Here is an 11911-nt window from a genome sequence, read left to right as displayed (position 1 = left end):
GGACAGGGGGAGCAGGTACAGGGACACATGGGGACAGGGCAGTGGCTGGGTAGGGCACAGAGAGACATGGAGGAAGCTCCTTAACAATTCCTCCCTGCCCTGCCCCTAAAAACCTATTCCATACTTTTCCCACCCATACCAAACAACTGTCCAAGTTCACACCCAGGCTCCTTCCCAGCAATTTACTTCCCTCTCCCTCAGCTCGTCCATTACCCCTGACTCCCCCAAGCCTTTTCACTGCTTCTGAGGGGTGCGTGAAATATGGTTCTGTATTATAGTTTAAATGAATTATTACTCATTTAATAATTGCGGAGTTCTGTATTAATATGCCTAGTAAGGAATCTATTTGTCAAAAAACATTTCCTAAATCTTTTTTGTTGTCTGTATTGTTACAGACATACTTGCTGACAGGTATTTTGCAATAAATGACCAAAAATAATTGAAATTGGTGTGATTATATTGTGTTATTTTGACAAATAAAGTATGCAGAATTTTAAAATATTGTGCACAGAATTTTTAATCATTTGTTGCAGAACTTTTAATTTTTCCCCCCATGAGTATATTTTGAAACTAACAAGGACAAATAGTTTGAATGCCAGGAAAAATGTTATTTTACTTCCTATGAGATAATTATCACAGAACTCATGGCAGTCACTTAGAATGCACATATGTGACTGGATGAGCTGATTAGTAAACTTTGTTCCAGGGCTCAGGATTGTGGACCTTGAGAAAGATAAATGATAAAAAATGTAATGATTCATGGCTGTTTTCAGTCAGTCATGAGACTTCTCATATCTCCACTACTACTAATTTACAGGCTATATTGTGAGATGGGTTGAACTCCCCATTTCCTTCACTGGGTGTTTCAGGTGCACAGCACCTCTCTCAGTTGGGCCCTATATTTATTTTTCATAACACAGCAGGTAGTCTCCAAGGTAGTTAATTTCTGAGCTCTTTAGTTATAGTTTCTGGACTATAATAGGGCACTGTTTATATTATTTCTGAGTGCCATAATTTCCTGTAATATAACCAGACAGGCTAAGTAAATATTACTGTAAATTGCGGATCCAATCCATAGGTATAATTCAGAATTGTGAATCTTGACACATCATAATATCCCATAGCCCTGCAACCACCTATCTGCAGTCACTGGGGGAAAGAATGTAACTGAGCACGCTGAAATCATCAAGGAGGCAATTTTTTTTTAAACTTAAACTTATAAGGCAGGCTTGAAACACCATAATCTAATGTGCCTTATTACATGTGTCCTCAGAAAAGTTGATGATTCCAATTTCCAACAGTGCACAAACCAGTACAATAGTAGCAAGGTGGTGCATACTATACAGTAGAGCAGAAAAGGAGGTTACTTACCTGTGGGTGCTCCCACCATATGATCTGCGCATGCCATGCGCTCTGGACTGGAGATTCCTGAGCAGTTCCTTCTCAATTGCAAAGCTAGAGACTCCACAGCAGACGGAGGACCAGATGTAGAGGACCTATAAGAACAAAACATCTCAAAGAATTCAAGTTACTGTACAGGTAAACAACCTCTCTTCCTTTGAATATATGTCCCTATGGGTGCTCCATTGTAGGAGACTCCCAAGCAGTAACTGGTGCATGCGGAGGAGGAAGATCCAAGACAGTTCAGAGGACTTCATCACCAAACACTGTATCAGTTCTACAAGCAGATAAGATAGCATAATGCTTGGCAAACATGGACAGAGGACAAAATTGCAGACTTGCAGATTTCTACTATGGGAACATATTTCAAGAGAGCTACAGATGTGATTGAGCCTTAGTGCAGTGTGCTGTTCCGCTGTGAGGGTGCTCTATTCCAGAAGTGTCATAGTACATTAAAATGCAACCCAAGACCCACCCCAACAGTCTTTTTGTGGAAATGGGCTGTCACTTCATCCTCTCTGAAAAAAATACAAATAGGCAAGGTCTTAGTACTGTCAAGGTAGAATATGAGATCTCTCCTGACACCTAGTGTATGTAGGCTGGTTTCCTCCCCAGAGACACGAGGCTTTGGATATAACACTGGTGGATCGATTTCCTGATTAATATGGTATTCTGAAGAGACCTTAGGGAGGAAGCAAGGATGGGGACACACTGTAGTTTTCTCTCTGTAGAATGTAGTGAATGGTCAGTCTGCCATGAGAACACTTAGTTCTCCCATCCATCTAGCCAAAGCGATGGACATAAGGAATGAAGTCTTCAGGGAGAGGTGGAGGAGAGCGCATGTAGCTATCAATTCAAAGGAGGGCTTTCCTTAGAGCATTAAGAACCAAATTTAGATTCCATTGGGGGGCCAGATTCCACACAGGAGGAAACAAGTTGTGTAAGCCCTTAAAGAATCTGGTTGTAGTAGGATGGGCAAAATCTGAGAAGCACTCAGTGAGTGGAAGGCCAAACTTACTCTGACTGAGCTCATTGACAGACCCTGTGTCTTCAAATCCTACAGGTACTCTAGGCCCTTACAGAGCAGAGCATCTGACGCTTGAGAAGAGTGAAGAGAACACCAGGAATGGAGATGTTTACAGTTTTGGAGGGAAGTTTTGCAAGTAGTAGGTTTCCTGCTAGACAGAAGAAACGACTAGACACTATCCAAACAGGTTAGTTCCATGTTTGAGAACCATTTAAGAACCATGCTGTCAGGTTCAAGGATGAGGGGTTGGGATGGATCAGGGTCCCTAAGTTCTGTGATAGGAGATCCCTCCTGATGGGAAGGCAGATAGACATTGCCACAGAGAGGTGAAGGAGATTTGAGTAACCACACTTGTCTTGGCCAGGACAATGTTATGAGGATAACCCTTACTCTTTTCTGTTGCAGTTGAACAAGGTCTTGAAAATCAGAGATAGAGGCAGGTAAGCATATAGCAAGTATATGATCATGGTGTTATTAGGAAATCTCTCGAGGAGTCGTGGCTATAAGGAGCAGAAAAGGCAAGTTTTCATGTTGATTGGGGTACCAAAGAGGTCTGCTGAGACCTCAGGCTTGGCAGATGCTGTGAAAGACAAAGTCATAGAGCTCCTATTCATGAATCATAGAATATCAGGGTTGGAAGTGACCTCAGGAGGTCATCTAGTCCAACCCCTTGCTCAAAGCAGGGCCAATCCCCAGATAGATTTTTGCCCCACATCCCTAAATGGCCCCCCCTCAAGGATTGAACTCACAACCCTGGGTTTAGCAGTCCAATGCTCAAACCACTGAGCTATCCCTCCCCCTGGTTCTGATGGAAGTTCCTGCTCAGAGAGTCTGCAGTTGTGTGGCCTGGTAGATAGACCACTGAGATTTCTATCTGATAGGAAATGCACCAGTTCCACAGTTTCAGCAATTCCGTGAATAAGGATTGGGATCTTACTAAGCCCTGCTGGTTGATATAACACATAGCTGCCCTGTTGTCCAGTATTACCCTGACAGAGTGACCCTGTATGGTGTGAAAGAAGTGCTAATAAGCATATTGAACCACTCTTAGGTCTAGGATGTTGATGTGGAGTGTGGTGTCTTGTGAGGATCACCTGTCCTGGGCTGTGGTTCCTCCCCAAAAGTGAGGCATCTGTTGTAAGGATCTTTGAGGGTGGGAGATGTGAAAATGGGGTTCCCATGAAGTGCTTCAGTGGGTCCTTGGATCACCGGAGAGTCTCCAGAATTTTCAGGCGGTACCATGATGAGTTTGGAGAGACTGCCTGTTTGGGGTGTACACATACCTTACAACATCTGAAGGTGCATGTCTTGCATAAAGCATGACAAACGTGAAGGCTGACATACAGCCCAAGAACTGTAGGTAGGTCCTTGCAGTTATTTGCGGGCTGTGCTGTATTGCTGAGATTAAACTGGACATAATAGAGAATCTCTCCTTAGGCAGGTAGGCTCTTGTAGTAAGGGTCTGGAGTAGCTTTGATGAAGTCTATCCTTTGGATTGGGGTCAGTGTAGACTTCATCAGATTGATATGGAGACCCAGGGACTGAAATAAAGCTAGCACCCTGGACGTTGCCGACTGACCCTCTAGAGCTGACCAACCCCTGATGAGCCAGTTGTCCAATACCACAATATCTCAGTGACATAGGTGTGCTTCTAACACTGAGAGGACAATCTTTGTAAAGACCATCCGGGCTGTGCAGATCCCCAAGAGGAGAACACTCATTTTTGGTAATGATCTGAGCCTATTACAAAATGTAGGAAATGCCTGTGGGATGGGTGGATGGTTACATGAAAGTATGCATCCTCTAGGTTGAAGGTGATGAACCAGTTTCCTAGATCTAGGGATGTAACCATGGTGGCTAGCATAATCTGAAATGCTTTGAAAGGAGATAGGTGGGCAAGTTTCTGAGACAGAGGATTGCTCTCCCTCCTCTGTCTCTTTTGTGGACTAGGAAATAGTTGGAATAGAAGCCTCTTCTGAAAAACTCAGGTGGCACCACTTCAATCTCTGCCAAGAGTAGGAGAGATTCCGATACTGCTTTAAGAGGTCCCTGAATGTATTGCCCCATCCACATAGCAAAACACTTTGAAGGTACATATCAGTGATGCAGGCTGCATCCTCTTCACGGGAATCAGAATGGCACTGGATGGACATATGCCACCTCCCTGCTAGATTCATCATTGAGGAATACAATTAATTTACACCCTCTCACATCACTAAAGAATTTTTAAAAAAGGTGTTTTTTCTATGAGACAGCTCATGCTTTTAGTGTTTCAGAAAGCACAGGCTGGCAGCACCATGTTAGGAGGAAAGACAACTACATTTCTGCTGGAGTTTCTACCATTATTTTTGTTTTATTCCAAGAATGAGTTTAATCCTCATGAAAGAGAAGGGCTAATAGCACTGGTGGTGTGTAAGCTTCCTCTCACAGTTTTGCAAATAAATCTCAGTCCTGACCTCTAACCTGTCCTGCTACTATTCCAGTCCAGAGGCTCAAAACCTACTGAATTTTCCAGTGATTCTGCAAAATTAAGGCTCACCAAACTCACTTTCACCAACATGGGATGTGAAATAGAAGCTTTTTAGATGAAACCTGTGAATGGCCCATTGACTTACACTTTCTCGGTCATAGAAGATAGGTTCTGGCCCTAATTTGAATCAAGCCAATAATTTTACTGAGAGTGAACAAATATTAGAGATTTTTCTCATGTAGAGAAAGTAAAGAAAGAGGATTTTCAAACTAAAATTGGTCTGCAGGGAGGTATGAAAAACTGAACATTCATTAAGATGCAAGATCTACCTGCTGGTTGCAGCTTAGCAACTGTGTCCTGAGAGGAGAGGAAATATTCTGAACACATGTAGGGGCTGCACCTTGTGAATGCAAGTTTCAAAACTCTCAGACTAAGCACATTCATGATACACAAGATTCATTTGATTTATTTTCTGGGAAAACACCAGTGGGAATTCAGTAAGATACCCACTGTAAAATATGCCTAATATACTAGACAGTAAGGCTTAACTCTATATGGAAATAAAATAAATGGAATAAATAGCCACAAAATCATGCCGATATACTGAAGTACAACATTCAGATGAAGAAATAGGAAGAGATTTATTTTTCAGTCAAGACTGCAAAACCAAACATTAAAAAATTCAGACTTTCAGCACTGATTGTTTCAGTGGGCATTGCAGTTATTTGTACCAACCACAGAGAAACACCATTGAACTTCAATAATTGAGGATCAAGTGAACACTTGGCGGAGATGCAAGGGAGAACACTTTAATCCTTATATCGCTGGAGTGTTTGTTTCATTTATTAACAAATATTAGAAATAAATGTTAATGAAGATGATATTCAATACTACCAGGAAAACAAACCATCACTAGAAAGTACAAACATTTCAAATGGAATTAGATGAGTATATAGTGTATCTAATATGGCTTCTTTGTGGCTTTCAAAAAGCTATTTGTTAGAGCCAGATCTAGGCCACAGAGTGTGGATCTAGGGTTGAACTTAACAGGGAGTGGTGGAGGGAGCTGGATCTAGAGTTTTGATCTGGTCTATTTTAAATTAAGGGAGTGACTAAAATTTTCAGATTTATATCTGAACCCAACGTTTATGAGTGATTGGTGGAAAAATTCCAAGGGCAGACACTGTACTAGAGATGGGCCTGAATCAAAACTCTGATCCACTTTTATAAGCAAACAACATTACATTGCTGCAATGTTCCCCAGGTATTTCCAATACTAAATACATAAAAGAACAGAGAATATGTGGTCATTCTTTATAGTTGCAAAGACAAACCTGGAAAGTTTTTAAAGGTGAGGTCAATACTTACAGTCACTTCTTAAAGCAATGACTGTTTAAATACATTAAAGTCAGGACTCAAAGGGAGGAGCAAGTACCGCTAATACATTGTTCTCCCTGTTAAAAGAAAGTAACCTGCTTGAGGATAAGGTTAAGATAAAAAGTTTCCATTCTGAAATACTTATAATACAAGGTCCAACTAAAGTCTCCTCCAAGTTTGAACAGTCGTTCCAATACATTAGAATATTGTCATTGATCCAAAGTAGAATATGCACTATAATCAAGCAGTAAATACCAACCCCTACCAAACCTTAACCTGATATTACTGACTGCAGTAATAATTATATAAATAGCATTGTCCCTACTAGGCATTGAAGTTTAAAAATTACTCTTTTATGATTACACTGAGAAAGCAGTTAAGTGTACCTTAAAGTTTCAACATTAGCAACCTACGCTGTTCAGATAGGATCATATTCAGCTCAAAGGAGCCCTTGCTTCTCCAGGTCCTTGGAATCTCTGAGTTCCTTGATCTCTGCAGCCACTCATGGGTTTGACAAGGAAGTAACTCTTCAATAGCCGTGGAATATCACATTAAGCATTACTGTGTTTCCTGCCCACAGGTGGCATCTCAGTAGATCTCCTAGTGTTGGGGTGGTTTGTCCCTACTGATGAAAGAAGGGGTGCTCTGTTGGTAGAAGTGCTCATAATAAATTGCAATTCTATAAGCAGCTCTCATTTAAGGAGGAGATCTCAAAAAGATTAACCCCAAAAATATCCCAGGGGGTAGGTTAATATGATAAATTATCCATTTTATTTATGAGGGAACAAAACAATTCAGGCCAAACAGCAAGGCAATGGTACAGACCTGAGTCCTCTAGTCACTAGACCACACTCTCTGAACATATAGCTAGGGTGGCTCTCAAGATGTTGATGACTTTGTCCAAAGCTGCAAAAATATCCAGGATGTTGGTGCTGGCAACTGAGATGAAGGAAAAAAAGAAAAAGTGGGGTATGGCTCTTAGGGTAAAACAGAAACAAAATTTGAAAATTGTGGGAGGTACAATACACACATCTATATGCAAGCAGCACACAGGATATCACTCCCAAATTAAAAAAGACGGTTACTCACCTTTGTAACTGTTGTTCTTCGAGATGTGTTGCTCATATCCATTCCAATTAGGTGTGCGCGCGCCGCGTGCACAATCGTCGGAGAAATTTTCTACCCTAGCAACACCCGGTGGGTTGGCTATGGAGCCCCCTGGAGTGGCGCCTTCATGGTGCTGGATATATACCCCAGCCGACCCAGCGCCCCCTCAGTTCATTCCTGACAGCTACTCCGACAGTGGGGAAGGGGGGCGGGTTTGGAATGGATATGAGCAACATATCTCAAAGAACAACAGTTACAAAGGTGAGTAACCGTCTTTTCTTCTTCGAGTGCTTGCTCATATCGATTCCAATTAGGTGACTCCCAAGCCTTACCTAGGTGGTGGGGTCGGAGTGAGACATTGCTGTGTGCAAAACCGCTGATCCGAATGCAGCATCGTCTCCGGATTGCTGTACCAGCGCATAGTGAGCGGTGAATGTGTGGACTGATGACCAAACTGCAGCTCTACAAATGTCCTGGATCGGGATTTGAGCCAGGAAGGCAGTCGAGAAGGCCTGGGCCCTCGTGGAGTGAGTGGTGAGGCGCGGCGTCGGGACGCCGGCCAGGTCGTAGCAAGCACGAATACAGGACGTGATCCAAGAGGACAGGCACTGTGAGGAGACCAGTGAGCCTTTCATCCGGTTGGCCACTGCAACCAAGAGTTGTGTCGCCTTCCTAAACGGCTTTGTATGGTCAATATAGAAAGCCAGGGCCCTGCGTACGTCCAAGGAATGCAAACACTGGTCTTGGCGAGTAGCGTGTGGCTTAGGATGGAAGACCGGGAGAAATATATCCTGGTTCACGTGAAAAGGTGAGACTACCTTGGGAAGAAAGGCAGGGTGGGGGCGAAGCTGCACCTTGTCCTTATGGAAAACAGTGTATGGGGGCTTGGACGTAAGCGCCCTGAGTTCAGAAACGCGCCTTGCTGAGGTGATGGCTACAAGGAAGGCTGTCTTCCAGGATAGGTATAGGAGTGAACAGGTAGCCAATGGAGGCCCTGTGAGTTTGGAGAGAACCAGGTTGAGATCCCACATTGGAACGGGCTGGCGTTGCTGCGGGTACAGTCGGTCCAAGCCCTTGAGGAATCTAACGACCATCGGGTTAGAGAAGACCGAGGAAGCGAGTTCTCTTGGGTGGAACACCAAAATAGCGGCCAGGTGAACCCTGATTGAAGATATCGCCAAGCCCTGCTGTTTTAGAGATAGGAGATATTCAAGTATAAGAGGAATAGGCACCTGCAAGGGGGGCGTGGCTCGCTGCTCGCACCAACAGGAGAACCGTTTCCACTTGGCTAAGTAAGTGGTCCGTGTAGAGGACTACTTCCCAGCAGAATCTGTTGGACGGAATGCGAGCATTGCCGCTCTGTCCGATTCAGCCATGGAGCATCCACGCTGTGAGGTGGAGCGATTGCAGGTCGGGGTGACATAGTCGGCCGTGGTCCTGAGAGATGAGATCTGGACACAAGGGAAGTATGATCGGTGTTTGAACCGATAGCTCCAACAGTGTGGTGTACCAGTGCTTCCTTGGCCAAGCTGGAGCGACTAGAATTACCCGTGCCTGGTCTCTGCGTAGCTTGAGCAGTAGCCTATGGACCAGTGGAAGTAGAGGGAAAGCGTAGAACAGGTGGTCTTTCCAGGATAGAAGGAACGCGTCCAACAGAGAGCCCAGAGCTCGCCCTTGGAGGGAGCAGAACGTGTGGCACTTCCTGTTGGCTCGAGATGCAAACAGGTCGACCTGGGGAAATCCCCACCTCTGGAAGACGGAATAGATGATGTCCGGGCGAATTGACCACTCGTGTGTCTGGAAGGACCTGCTGAGACAGTCCGCTAGCGTCTTCTGGACTCCAGGAAGGAACGATGCCGTGAGATGTATCTAGTGGGCGATGCAGAAGTCCCACAGGCGAATGGCCTCTTGGCATAGAAGCGACAAGCGGGCTCCTCCTTGCTTGTTGATGTAAAACATGGCTGTGGTGTTGTCGGTGAGGACTAACACGCAACGGCCCTGTAGGAGACTGAGAAAAGCCTGGCACGCCAGGCGCACCGCCATCAGTTCTCGAACATTGATGTGCAGGGCTAGTTGAGGTGCGGTCCACATTCCCTGGGTATGGTGCTCCCCAAGGTGAGCGCCCCAACCTAGAGATGAGGCGTCCGTAACCAGGTGCAGGGAGGGTTGAGGGGCATGGAACGGCACTCCTGCGCAAACCGCCTTGCGGTCCAGCCACCAGGTGAGAGGGGCCAGGACCGAGGTCGGGATCGTGACCACCATGTTTAGGCTGTGTTGACGAGGGCGGTACGTTGACGATATCCAGGCGTGCAGTGGGCGAAGTCGAAGTCTGGCGTGTCTGGTTACATAAGTACAAGAGGCCATGTGACCCAATAGGGCAAGACATGTCCTTATTGTGGTAATCGGAAAGGCCCTGAGCCCTCGAATGATGCTTGTGACGGTATGAAAGCGATTGTCTGGTAGAATAGCTCGGGCACGTCTGGAGTCTAGGACTGCCCCAATAAATTCTATCCTCTGGGTTGGCTCCAGAGTGGACTTCTCTTTGTTGAGCAGAATGCCCAACTCGTGGAATGTTTGTACTATTATGTGGACGTGAGCTTGAACTTGCTCTCTGGTGCGGCCGCGTACCAGCCAGTCTAAGTACGGGAACACCTGTATCCCTTGTCGACGAAGGTATGCTGCCACGACAGCCATACATTTTGTGAACACTCTCGGAGCTGCGGACAAGCCGAAGGGAAGGACTGCAAATTGGTAATGCACCTTGTTTACCACAAATCGAAGGAAGCGTCTGTGAGGGGGATAGATCCCTATATGAAAATATGCGTCCTTCATGTCGAGGGCGGCGAACCAGTCTCCAGGATCCAGGGATGGGATAATGGTCCCCAATGAGACCATGCGGAACTTCAACTTTACTATGAATTTGTTGAGTCCGCGTAAGTCTAAAATGGGTCGCAGACCCCCTTTTGACTTGGGGATCAGGAAGTAGCGTGAATAAAACCTCCTGCCCCTTAACTCTGGAGGAACCTCCTCTATGGCCCCCATAGCGAGGAGCCCAAAAACCTCCCGTGTAAGGAGATGCTTGTGAGAAGGGTCCCTGAAGAGGGACGGGGGAGGTGGGGGGGGGGACGAAGAAAACTGGAGAGCGTATCCCCTCTCCACCGTGTGAAGGACCCAACGGTCCGAGGTTATAAGGTACCAAGCACGGTGGAAACGGGAGAGGCGATCCCGAAAGGAGGGAGCTGGATCCTGGGTAGTGGCTGGGGCGCCGTCCTCGACCGCACCTTCAAAAGTTTTGCCTAGGGCCTGAAGGTGGCCTAGGCAGCCCCTGGTTCTGACCAGGTTGAGGGCCGGTCGACCTTTGTCTACCGCCTCGGCCCCGCCTTCTGGTGAAGTCCTGTCTCGGACGAGGCGGGGGAAGGTAGAACCTTTGAGGCTGGGGCCTAAAGGGTCTGCGCTGGGGCTCTGGGACATGCATCCCCAGGGAGCACATGATTGTTCTCGAGTCCTTGAGGCTCTGCAGCCGAGAGTCCGTCTTCTCCGAGAACAGCCCGTGGCCCTCAAAGGGTAAATCCTGTAGGGTCTGCTGCAGTTCCGGAGGCAAGCCCGAGACCTGGAGCCAGGAGACTCGCCGCATGGCGATACCTGAGGCCAGCGTCCTGGCGGCCGAGTCCGCTATGTCCAAGGAGGCTTGTAAGGAGGTCCTCGCCACCTTCTTACCCTCCTCCACTAAGGCCCCGAACTCTTCCCTTGAGTCCTGGGGAACCAACTCCTTAAATTTCCCCATAGAGTTCCATGAATTAAAGTTGTAGCGGCTCAAGAGCGCCTGCTGGTTTGCCACTCTGAGTTGCAGCCCTCCCGCTAAATACACCTTACGCCAGAACAAATCGAAGCGCTTACCGTCCTTCGATTTGGGCGCTGCAGCCTGCTGGCCATGACGCTCTCCTGCGTTCACCGATGACACCACTAGTGAACACAGTGGGGGATGAGTATATAAGTACTCGTAGTCCTTGGAAGGGATGAAGTACTTCCTTTCCACCCCTCTAGCTGTGGGTGGAATAGAGGCAGGAGTTTGCCATATTGTAGTGGCATTAGCCTGAATCGTCCGAATCAGAGGTAATGCCACCCTGGATGGGGCATCAGCCGAGAGGATGCTCACCACCGGGTCCTGCACCTCTACTATCTCCTCTGCCTGGAGATCCATATTACGCCCCACCCTACGTAATAGGTCCTGGTGGGCACAAAGATCTATCGGGGGTGGGCCCGAGGCTGTTGTGCCCGCCACCGCCTCATCTAGGGAAGATGAGGATGCCTCAGGTGGCAAGGGGTCTACTGGAGGGTCCTGCTCTAAAGGTCCCTGAAGCGGAGCATCGCCTGCCCCTGGGTCCAGGGCCTCAGGTGGTGTAGGCGCACAGGAGCCTCCATGCCCCCTGGGGGAGGACGGGAGATGGTGGCCTCCGGGACCCTGAGCTCAGAGCATGCCGAGCGAAAGGCTGATGGTGGAGCCCCCTGCGCCTGGTGATACGCCCACG

General features: G+C 46.9%; 1 long non-coding RNA gene across 1 annotated transcript; it reads right to left on the bottom strand.

Moving 5' to 3' along the window:
- Window positions 1-1371: 1371 nt before the first annotated feature.
- On the bottom strand, window positions 1372-7226 carry LOC135975616 (uncharacterized). The gene is made up of 3 exons (XR_010592578.1): window positions 7101-7226; window positions 6662-6900; window positions 1372-1496 (listed from the first exon to the last, which is right to left on the bottom strand). It is a non-coding gene; the product is annotated as an uncharacterized LOC135975616 (long non-coding RNA).
- Between the last annotated feature and the right edge of the window lie 4685 nt (window positions 7227-11911).

The sequence above is a fragment of the Chrysemys picta genome, chromosome 14, assembly GCF_011386835.1.
Source record: "Chrysemys picta bellii isolate R12L10 chromosome 14, ASM1138683v2, whole genome shotgun sequence".
Lineage (NCBI taxonomy): Eukaryota > Metazoa > Chordata > Testudines > Emydidae > Chrysemys > Chrysemys picta.
The sequence above is the reverse complement of the archived record's forward strand: the minus strand, read 5'-3'. Positions and strand labels throughout refer to the sequence as shown.